Genomic DNA, 12,394 nt, shown 5'->3' on the forward strand with positions numbered 1-12,394 from the left:
TTTTTTCAGTAATTTCAATAATCGGTTGATGAATTGAAGTGTAATAAAAATGGGAATAATTAAAAATATTATTATTATATGTAAAATAATTTTTATGAAAATTCACACACCGAAAAGAATTCGAAATTTCCTTCCGTTGGTTCTCAAGAAGAATTTAGTGCAGTCGCTCTTGATGCCTCATTTTGATTACTGTGACTCTCTCTAGGTTGATCATCTAATTTTAATTATGCGTTATTGGGAGGGTTGCGTGCTGTTGCTCAAACAATTTCTTATGAGGTTAGATTCACTGACCTTAACATGAGACTGTCAGACAGACTACAGCGTGTTCATAATGCATGTGTTCGATTTATTTGCAACGTCCGTAGATCTGACCTTATCACACCTTCACTAAATATGCTGTCCTGGGTCCGTCTCAAAGAGCGAACAGCTATTCACTCTCTCACTTTACTCTTCAATATTCTTCAAAACTCTAACCCTAGCTACTCAGCTTCCCGTTTTCAACATTTGTCCTCGTATCACGAAATAAATACTCGCTCACACGCTCCATTCCGAAACACAGAACATCCTTCTACCCTTCATCTTTCACCGTCTCTGCAGCTCATCTCTGGAACTCTTTACCACAACATATCAGAGACTGTCGGACATTGTCTAGTTTCAAAACTAAACTAAAACTGCACTTCAGATTCCTTTCAGTTATAAGCCCTTTTCTCTTCCATAGTTTTGTAAAAATATAGGCTATATATTACTTTTTCCTTCCTTTCCCCTTTTTGTTCTCTTTATCAGCTGATGAATTTATTATCATACCCTTTTTATTGTGAATTTTATTTAATTTTCGTATATCTTTTCATTTTTATTATTATTTTATTACATTCCGTTTTGTTATATTCTTCCTTACGTTTTCCATATTAACTATATGTACTAAATGAGTTGCTTTTACTATATTAAAATGTATTTTAATTTTTTTTTCTATTATGGTATTATTTTCATGTTGTTTAGTGTCGATTTTATTATGCTATTATTATTATTATTATTATTATTATTATTATTATTATTATATAAAACAAATATAAATGATACTCGGGAGGAAATTAAACGCAAAATAAATATGGGAAATGCGTGTTATTATTCAGTTGAGAAGCTTTTGTCATCCAGTCTGCTGTCAAAAAATCTGAAAGTTAGAGTTTATAAAATAGTTATATTACCGGTTGTTCTGTACATGGTTGTGAAAATTGGACTCTTACTTTGAGAGAGTAACAGAGATTGAGGGTGTTTGAGAATAAGATTCTTAGGAAAATATTTGGGGCTAAGAGGGATGAAGTTACAGGAGACTGGAGAAAGTTACACAGCGCAGAACTTCATGCATTGTATTCTTCACCTGACATAATTAGGAACATTAGATCCAGACGTTTGAGATGGGCAGGGCATGTAGCACGTATGGTTGAATCCAGAAATGCATATAGAGTGTTAGTTGGGAGGCCGGAGGGAAAAAGACCTTTGGGGAGGCCGAGACGTAGATGGAAGGATAATATTAACATGGATTTGAAGAAGATAGGATATGATGATAGAGAGTGGATTAATCTTGCACAGGATAGGGATCGATGGCGAGCTTATGTGAGGGCGGCAATGAACCTTCGGGTTCCTTAAAAGCCATTTGTAAGTAAAGTAAGTATTATTTTTTTTGTAATATGTTAATATTCTGTTCTTTAACTTTTTGTTAAATTTTCACTGCTTGCATACTTTGTGACTGGTAGAGTGTAAGAGAAGGCCCTATGGCCTTAACTCTGCCAGTATAAATAAAGAATTATTATTATTATTATTATTATTATTATTATTATTATTATTATTATTATTATTATTATTATAATCTCGGATGCATCTTTACCGAGTTTAGGCAAAACTGAATGTTAGCTAATTGCTCCATTTTCACTTTGTGACAATTGTTAAAATAGTGAACATTCAGACGTAGATTTTTTGGTAGTCTGCCGTGTCTTTGAACTTCTGTTACAGGTTCCATCATCAGGGCAAATAGGTACGACCTAAAGAGTCACCTACTCTGTTGGGTTCGTTTATGTTTAGTTACTCCAAACAATTCAATGAAGTATAATCAGCCCAGCAAAGTAGGTGACTGTCAAAGTCATATCTACTGCCCTGGTGATGTAAACCTGTATGTAGCCGAAACGTTGGAGATTTTAAGTTCCAGCACACAGTGGAATACCCAAAAATCTACTGCTGAACACATCACTGTGAACGCCTAAAAACTCATGTAGCTAACATAATTCAGAAACAAAGAATAAATGCAACGCAGGCCATTGGCAATTTTTTGTTTAATAGAATAGATAAGGCTTCCTTCCAAGATATTTTTAATGGTTAAAGTTAAGGTCATACTCCGAAAAAAAAAAACAGGCTCATTACTTATATGCCAGACTGTATATCCGTGACATGTGATTTAAGTTCAATTCTTTGTGTTCAGAAGTAGCGAAAAGCGTAACAGATTATTTTTAACATTTCAAGCATGCAGATAGGCCTTATCAGGTTATTTACAGCTGACGATATCAAGTTGTTTCAGGTTTGTCGCACGTAACGTCGTGAGGACATACATTCGCAAGCGAAAGAAACCTGACTAAAAGAAGGTAAATTTTCAAACAGTAAAGGCAATCCTGCTAGAAAAATTACAACTGTTCAAAACGCTTTAGAAAGAAAAAGATAAAACAAAATATCAGTGCCGTGTAAATGGTAGGCCTACATACTTTCTGATTAGGCCTATACCTACATTTCACAGAACAGTAACTAGTAAGTATTCTTGACTCAAGTAAATTGTGCTCAACCACTGTGCAACATTACTTTATCTTCGCAAATCCATAAATCTTCCACTATTTAAAACGTTAATTATAAATTAATTAAAACAATATACGTTTTACGTGTTTCACACAAATCAATTTCTTTAAAATGTCTTCAATGTTATATAGTTCAATTTCTAGAACTGTTACTCAAAAGACTAATTTGCTAGGTTATTTAGAGTTGTAGAACTGGTGATAGCGAGATAGTATTTGGCGAGATGAGACTGAGGATTCGCCACGGATTGCCTGACATTCGCCTTACAGTTGCGAAAAGCCTCGAGAAAACCCCAACCAGGTAATCAGCCCACGACGCCCGAGCGCAACCCCTTACCTCGTTTCTGTTAGAGGCTAAATAAGCCCAGAGCCATAGTGCGATCGGAAATACATCAATGGAGAAAATCCATGACCCATCGGTGATCGAACCCACGGCCTTTCGGCTTGTAGTGTAACGCCTTAGCCGCAGAGCTTCCGCCCACCTTTCAATTAATTTAATACGTACCTAACTATGAACTTTCGTTTTCTGAAATGCACAGATAAGGCATTCGCTATAATTAAAAACATATTTTTGTTTTCATTTACACAGGGTGTTTCAAAAAGATTATAAAAGAACTTCGTGGGGTTGTAAGGCAGGAATTCTGAGCCGTTTGAGATAGGGAATGCATGTTCGCCGAAGTCTCCTTTCAGAGCTACATCATTGTAAAGATGCTAACCCTTAGAGGTAGGCAAGTTGCTCGAAATTAAAGGCTTTTTTATGCCTGGTGAGGGGGGTGGCTGGGGAGGTGGGGATGAAATCTAAAATGCAATTAAGCCTGGTTTCAGACTTCCCCCTCAACATCTAAATTGACGTGTTGTTTTGTTTAAATTGAATTCAATTTAAATAACTAGTTATTTAGACTGGGACGTTTTGAAATGAAAGCTCTGTGTAATAAATAGCATAAATCCAAACTTCGGCTTTTATTATCCTCTATCTTGTTTAAAATTTTTAGATTTATAATACACAACCATAATATTCCTTAATATTAGTTTGTGTTACTACCTGAAATAACCTGTGATTACCAGTAGTCTTTGTAGTTTTATTCTCTTCATATTTGATCAACAATAACAATCCAGGCGACCAAATGAATGAGATGTATAAACAATTTAATACTATTTCAAATTTAAGTACTGTAACATAATATAGGAGTGCCATTTAAAATTTCAAAGGGGAGTGACAGTGAGAGGGTGACACCTGAAATGCAATTAACATTGGTTTTAAACTTCTCCCTCAATACTTAAATTGACGTGTTTTTGTTTAAATTTAATTTAATTGAAATACTGTATATAGTTTTTACGCTTGAAAGTTTTGAAATGAAAGCCCGATATATAGTATGTATATTAATGCTGATTATTTCTAAAGTTTTATATATATATATATATATATATATATATATATATATATATATATACACCTACTTTGATTTTTATTTGCATATTATATTTTAAACAATCGGCCTGTCATTAGCAACTAACGGAAAATCAAAATATTTAATACACAACTGTTTAATTTGTAGTAAAAAGAAACATTTTATCGTATAGTTACACTCACTGATAATGCACGAATCTGGACATCTAAACTACGGCAGCTCATGTAACGCCATTCACTTGTTCTAAGAACTGACGTACGTCAAGGTGTCAGCTGAAGCGGTAAGATCTTGTGACGCAATGCTGCGCGCATGCGCAGAACGTAGTACGCGACAGCGATCGGGAATCGACCCGAGATACCATTTTCCAGCATACCCCACGCCTCCATGCCCCTAATACGCCTTCTTGCGGCCTCGAGAAAACCTGATCCACCATGAGTACATATAAATAACTCGCAGGAGAGTGAGCGTGTCGGATTGCTGACGTCGTAGTGACGCAGGCCGATCCACTGCCAAGGTCGAAGGAAGTACGGCCAGCAACACTGAATCAACTACCAGAACCAATGTGCACGATCATTGATCAAGACGCGCCGCGTCACTGAACTCTGTCTTCGCGTTTCTGGTCACGTTTATCTTAGGCAACAAACCGTCTGCATTCAATTTTCATCACGTACGAACGAGACGGGACAACAAACTACCGACAGCTACTGTAGGTTTTTTAAAGAGAAAAGCAAAATTATTTGTAGTAAAAAATATCCAAGTAAATTATTGTATCAATCACTGATATTTTTTAGTACTCAGCTAAGCTGAAGTGGTAGTGTATCCAGCCACAAATCCTGAGTTCGATTACTGTAAGAAAACAAACATCCCCCCCCCCCAAAGTCGTTATTAGAGGTGTGCGAAGTTTGTCCCCGCATAAAGTCTCACGTCTCGCGTTTTCGAGCATTTCCCATATTTATTCTGTGTTTAATTTCCTCCCGAGTATAATTTATATTTGATACTGTTGCTCCCAGGTATTTGAATTTTTCCACCTCTTCAAAAGATAAATTTCCAATTTTATTTGAAGGTTTCGTAACAAGCTGTTTTTTTTTTACGGTGATGGGTTGTTCGCCCTTCGCCCAACCCCCAAGCTGGAGCACCACCCCTCATCGGCTGCCCGCGACTGCTTATTCAATATATTCACGTTACCCTCCGTATCTGGAGGCCGTCTCCTCGATCTGCAACCTGAGGACGCGCCATGCCGTGAATTGATTAATTAATTCACATATAAAATAGATATAATGGTTACAAACGAACTCTTGTATAATACGGTAAATTATGAGCAGAAGGCATCTGGCAGAAAGAGAATGGAAAATAGCAACAATACAGCAGGAAATGGCAGGTCATGGTCACATTGATGTAAAAGAGAAGCGTGTTTGTCAGGAAATCAACTCTGAAACCCAAATACAAAAGTATTCCAATAATAAAAACGACATATTTTTTTGTCATTAGTTTCTTTGAAATTGATATTTTCATTATGGTTATAATACGTCGCCTTGGAAGCATATTTGGCAGAGAGCTAGCTTACGTACGTCGACCGTGGAGTTGTGTTTCTGCTGGACAAACCCAAGGTTGTGAGATTTTCTCTTTAAGTTCTCTCGTTTTCCCTCATCACTCCACCAACACTTTCCACAACTCTCCTTTCTGTCTTCTGTCTCGAAAAATAGGCCATCTCCTGTGACTGTGTAACGCCGAATCTGCCATTCGTTATGATGGGTGTCCCTATCGAGTTTTATCCGAGCGGTACAGGGCAGTAGTGATGGATTTTAAATGACCCGTAGATACCTATGAATCAGAGGCAACGGAGCCCTCCAGGATCTCAATTTTCTCCTGACGAAGAAATCACTCATATAGATCTGTGAGGTAAGGCAGGTCAGAACCAAAGGAATGGTATATGGATTATAAGGCTGGAGAGGAATGAGTAGTATGGCGTATGGTAAAGCCGGTTTAACCAGGCAGTACAATACAGTACAAAATACGGAACGCAACTCATTCTATCGCAGGTGCATAACAAGTAGTTTATATTTGGGCTGAAGTGTGTAGGGATGCTCCACCTCCCAATAAACACTTAAATCTGTACCTCTATGTCTATGCTCACTGTCAAGTGTGAAAATTTTAATAAACCTGTTTTTATAATGAAATCGCCATGCGTTTATATCCTCTTCTCCAAGCATTGATAGCGATCCCAATAAGATGTTCTAGTTCGAATTGCGAGCATGATATTTTGGCACCGTTGTCTGATTTCGAAGTATTGGTGCTTTAACGAAAGAAGTATAGTGGTATAGTAATTAACACGTCTGCCTTCTATTCAGGATATCCGGAGTTCGTTCGATCCAAGGGACCGACTATCATGATCTGGATTTTTCGAGGTTGTCAAAGACTCTCTAGAGACGATGCAAGGGTAGTACCAATTACTTTGTACAAGGACTTTCAACTAGCTTTCTTTCCAATCTTAAAACTAACACTTCATAACATAATTTCGTATGCCATCGTCTCACCTTATACAACAGTCCGACCATTCGAGAAGTAACAAGTGAACGACTGTGCTCTCATCAACCAGAGGAAAAAGTACAGGCAACCCCTAAAAAGTGGAAACGCCCAATAAAAAATAGTGTGTAGCCTTTACGCGCAGTAGAAGTGAAATTTCTTAAGCTGTAAATGTATAGTATAGGGTTAAAAAGAATACCTTTTATACTCAATACTCTTCAGAATCTAAAAGTGAAACAATTGGATCATTCATTCATAGTTTCCTGCCCAAGAGTAGGTCTTTCGCTGCAACACCAGCATTCTCCAATCTTTCCTATTTTCTGCTTTCATCTTAGTCTCCGCATATGATCCATATACTTTAATGTCGTCTATCATCTGATATCTTCTTCTGCACGGAACTTTTCTCCCGTTCATTATTCCTTCCAGTTCATCCTTCAGTAGACAGTTTATTCTCAGCCAGTCACTCAACCAATTCCTTTTTCTATTCCTGATCAGTTTCAGCATTATTCTTTTTTTTTCACTCACTTTTTCCAACACAGTTTCACTTACTGTGTCCATTTCACACGCTCCATTCTTCTCCATATCCACATTTCGAATGCTTCCTTCCAGTCGCTTCGTAATGTCCATGTTCCTGACCATACAATGCCACACTCCATAAAAAGCACTCTATATTTAGTTCGTTTTCCAGAGGTCTGGAGAAGATGCTCCTTTTTCTATTAAAAGCTTCTTTGCCATTGCTATCCTCCTTTTGACTTCCTGGGCAACAGCTCATGTTACTGCTTATAGTACACCCCAGGTACGAGGCGCGTCCAGAAAGTAAATTTTCCTGGGGCTGTTTACAAAAATAAAACACAATTTCATGGAACAGATACAACAAATGTTGAGCTATTTTTCAACATATTCCCCACCGGAATTGAGACATTTGTCATATCGTGGGATCAACAGAAAGGTTCAGACGGCTGTCACACATTGGTTCCAACCCCAGGTGGCAGACTTCTACAACACAGGGATACAAAAGTTGATCCCAGAGAACTGCTGCAGACAGAAAACATACAATTAGGAATTATGTGATATAGGTTGATTTTCTTTTTACGGACGAATCACAATTGGATTTATTTATTTATTTTTTTTAATTTGAGCTCTCCTCAGCTCTTCACTTTCCTGGAATGTCTAATAAATTGTTTACTATTTGGACATCATAAATTTTTATCTACCAGATGTTATTTCGATAACATATATTTTTATCTACCATATGCTATTCTGCGTCGGTTAGATAATATGATAACAGTAAAGTAATTGTGCAATGCTAGACCGATTTAAAAGCTTTTTAGAAATGAACACAGCATTTATTCAATAGATAATTAAATAAAAAATGCATAAAATTCTTCGAAATGAAATCTCTTATTTTCTATGACTGTCTTTCTTCAATCTAGTGGCGATACGTACCATTATTTGGATTTTATAAGATTAGAAATTCTTCAAATGCCTGTAGACTTCAACAAAATTAATTAAGTGCCGTCCATACAGAAAATGAACCTTCGATAGGAAAATGCAATATTTGGACTAAATACGATAAAATCTCAAATATCTTTCCTCCAATTCTTTCATCTTCTTCCGTGAAGTGCGATCGATGGACTGAAATGTTGTCACGTTGGTAAAGAATTTGCTTTCGTTGACTAAAGACAGAGTTAACTAAGAATGTATATATGAATATACATGAGCCAGATACTAACAGTTTGGCTTCAAATAGACCTACCATCCCGAACAAGTGCGAAGAGAAGTATACCTTCAACATTTCAGGACAGTCCTATGTCCAAAGCGGTTCTGTCAAGTGACGGGTTGAGATTGTTGGTTACAGAGTATCGGCTGGTATTTCTGTCAGGATTAAGTAAAAAAGGTTTCTATTTTTATTGCATATGACGATCCTCTTCACTCACCTAAAAGGATTTTGGAGTAGTTGACGGCAGATCTCAATCCGTCGCAATGATCGGCTTGTGAATTCGTATGAATCTTATCATACTGGTTACTCGTAAACCGAAACTTTCCCAAGTGACGGGAAAAAAAAGCTGTTTGCGAAAGGCGAGGTACTGTGACTACTGTGACACATCTTGAGTGCTTGATAGCGGTTCTTCTTCCAATGATGTTCGCAGAGTTTATAACATCAGATGACCGAGGTTTGTGGTTTGTCAAACTGGTGTCATCTTCAATTTTACAAATTTCTTCGGCAGCTGATTTTGCATTTCGGCTTTTACAATGATGGTGCAAAACTACACTGATCGCTATTTTCTCGTCATACACTCTGAACTAAATAACATTAACTTATCCTTTCATCATAAAACAAGAAACACGATAGACACCCACATATAATCTTTCAGAAATCAAACGTAAAAAATGAGTCTGACTTGAATCAACGTAACACTAACGGAAGAAACCAGAATAATCGGAAAAATCAAATGAAATCAATTTTTCCGTTCCATTTTTAAACAATTATACAGAAAATAAACCCCAGTTTTTTATAAGAACTCGCCAGCTGACTAACCGTCTTTACAACAATTTGTCTCTGTTTTTAACACAGACCATATTATTACTCTATGCGAGTCCTTAAGTAGAGTCTATGGACTTGCTCCAAGCTCGTTCTAAAGATTTTTTTTACATCTGGCTTAAACACAAGAAATGTAATGAATCACACTGTGTAGGCCATATGTTACACACAAAAAATGTGCCTCAAACAACACTTTTACTTAAAAACAGGGGGAAAAAATTAACTTAGTGTATGGAACACTCTTCCTGCAGTATACCGTCAACACCGAAAGAATAAAAGTCGGCTTTCTATGCCGGAAATCTAAGTTCAAATCCTAGTAAGTCCAAATGGAAATTGTGGAGTTCTGGAGCAGATTTTACTGGGTAAATCGTTTACCCTGTATCCCACCAATATTTCTTCGTCACCTAACATTGATGCCAGCGCTCAATATTGACGTGATTCAATGTATCCATTGAAGGATTTAAAAAACGGCAGGACATGCAGTGTTCGATTATCAAGCCCGGCTACAGTCACTACAGTTTTAATTAGGTCTTACTCAGAATATAAGTTTAAATGTAAACATAGAGTTGACATGAAAGCCAGAATCGTTCCACTAAATGGGACTTTTCAATATTACATTCTCCTATATACAACTGAAAGAAAGTGCTTCATTTTTACGTTTAAATTTGTGTTAAATTGAATAATTACAAGACTGAAGTTGCGCGATTAATGAAGCTCTAACAATAAGATATAATCGAAGCACAATTTATGTTATTTATTTATTTATTTTATTGCTAGTAAGTTTGAAATGAATACAAATTAATAAATACAATGAAAGATAAACTATCCCATTTCTGAATGAGTAAGACTCGTGCTCAGGAGGGGATTCCAATACAGACAAAAATAAAATTAAAATTGAGAGTGAATACAGATTAAATAGTGTTTGATATGTTTAAACCCAAACTATAAATCCAATACAATTTTTTTTTATTAATTTGGAGAGGATTCGTGGTTGAAATATTATTGGAATAAAATTTGTTTAATAATCTGGGACTTGACTCATGCTATGATAAACATCTGCATTGGTTTTACATTTTGGTTCAGACAAACGCAGAGAATTCATATTTTTAGTTCTATATTTATGTATATACCTTTCAAAGTTATTAAAATTTTTTATGAAAATATCTTAATAAAATAAAATAATACATTTGTTTAATATTGAAAACTTTGAAATGTTTAAACAACAATTCAGTTAAGTAATCGTTCTGCTTTTTTAAACAAATTTTTAATACTTTTATCTGTAGTAAAATTAACGAATAAAGGTTAGATTTACAATTTCCACCCCAATAAAATAAATAAAATGAAAAGTTCTTTAATTCCTTGTGAACCATACGCCCTGAGTGAAACCTCGACATTGATCTCGTTCCTTTCAAGAATTTTTTCTTCGCTTTAGTTCTTATCAATGGTTTCCAACTCTTTTTCTTTTGTCCGTCTCCATTAGTTATGGACCCTGCTCCCATTTCCCTGGGGGTTTCAGTTTAGAGCTTGTCTAGCAATATCTTGTAGTGTTTTCTTAAGACATATCCAATCCATTTCCAATTCCTTTTCTTAATTTTGGTCCTTAATGGGAAAGCACAACATAAACCTTAATATATTGTCCAGCGTGTTCTCCGCTTGAAAAACACAAGGAACCAAGCAGCACTGTAAAATTAAAATTAGCATCCAAATCCCGTGACACAGTTTAAACAAAACTTCGTCTCAGTAACAACACACAACTGGCTCCTTCCCGCAAACAAACAACAGTATTACTCGAGATTCAGAAGAATTTATTATTTCTTAGGTATAGTATACGTTTCTTATTCTGAATGCTCAATTTTCCTACGTCAGACTCTTGCTGCAGCAATTCAGAGTTAGAAATTTAGAAATCTTCTCACTATTCGTGAGCTGCCACAAGGGACAAAGAGTACTTAACCATATAAATGTTTACAAGTTCAGTGAACCATTAATTTTGTTTTGACAATGAAACTCCTACAAGTACATAGCTGCAAATACATTTTGTGATTGGTGGAAATATACCTAGTTTTAGAGAGGCAAGTGTTACAAAAAAGTAAAGAATGCTAATGAACTTGGTTTCATTTCGAATATAGGTGATGCTTCCGGAGAGCAATTGATCCTTTCAATGCAGCTAAAGTTACAATCGGAATAATAGATGTAGGTATTCCAAGCCTCTTAAACACATCTTTCATGAAGAGAGTAGCGGTACCTCTTGCTCCAACCAGAAGTCCGATTACTTCATGCCCTTCTAGCTGGTACGTTTGGAGATAATATGGAATGGTAGATTGTAGATATTCTTTTTTTCCTTAGCCACTTCTGCTGGCTGTTCCTCATTCGTTTCGAAACGCACAGCACTCAAATTCCTTCATATCAATTAAAGTTGTAATGAAAAAAAAAATTATCAGAAATACCATAATATACGTACTTCAAGGATTGGACCCTTTAAATCGTTGTCTTAAATGTTGTAACAATTTTGAACCAAGCCAATCAATTAGACAAAGATCAGGCAGTCATCAGTAGAGATCGTATTCTGTCCCAGGGCGTAGGGAGATAAGGTTAGTTTCGTTCATTAACGTGACGTCATGTATCGCGATGACACAGACAGGCCTACTATTAGGGAACATTTGAGTCTTGTTTGACATTTTATTCATGATTCAAAAACTACACCCCGCAGATTATTCACAATGCATTCTAATCATATAGAATGATACTACGATGACCTTTCCTATAATTTAAATCATTTATTCATTTATTTTACTTATTTATTTTTACTGGCAGAGTTCTCTTCTACTCAACCAGTATAAAAATACATAGCAAATATTATAAATAATAATACTGAAAACAATGTAATAATAATAATAATAATAATAATAATAATAATAATAATAATAATAATAATAATAATAATAATAATAATAACAAAATGTGGATGTGTTTAGATACATGTAACTCTAAGAGTTAGTGTTAAATGAGATAATTTGGACAAAAGAAATGATTAACATACTAATAAATAAAAATGTATATATTTGTTAAAAATAAAAATCATATTCTACAAA

The 12,394-nt window shown here is 35.6% G+C and overlaps 1 protein-coding gene across 6 annotated transcripts in view; it reads right to left on the minus strand.

Moving 5' to 3' along the window:
* Positions 1-12,394, minus strand: part of LOC138712253 (TGF-beta-activated kinase 1 and MAP3K7-binding protein 3-like) — a 110,068-nt gene that overhangs the window by 74,235 nt on the left and 23,439 nt on the right. The window contains exon 1 of one of the 6 annotated variants that reach the window (XM_069843829.1): positions 4,423-4,560. The exons of the other annotated variants lie outside the window; for them this stretch is intronic. The gene's annotated coding sequence lies outside the window, so the exon portion shown is untranslated. Of the gene's footprint in view, positions 1-4,422; positions 4,561-12,394 lie in introns of those variants that run through there. 6 annotated transcript variants of the gene reach the window in all.

Source organism: Periplaneta americana, chromosome 13 (genome assembly GCF_040183065.1).
Source record: "Periplaneta americana isolate PAMFEO1 chromosome 13, P.americana_PAMFEO1_priV1, whole genome shotgun sequence".
NCBI lineage: Eukaryota > Metazoa > Arthropoda > Insecta > Blattodea > Blattidae > Periplaneta > Periplaneta americana.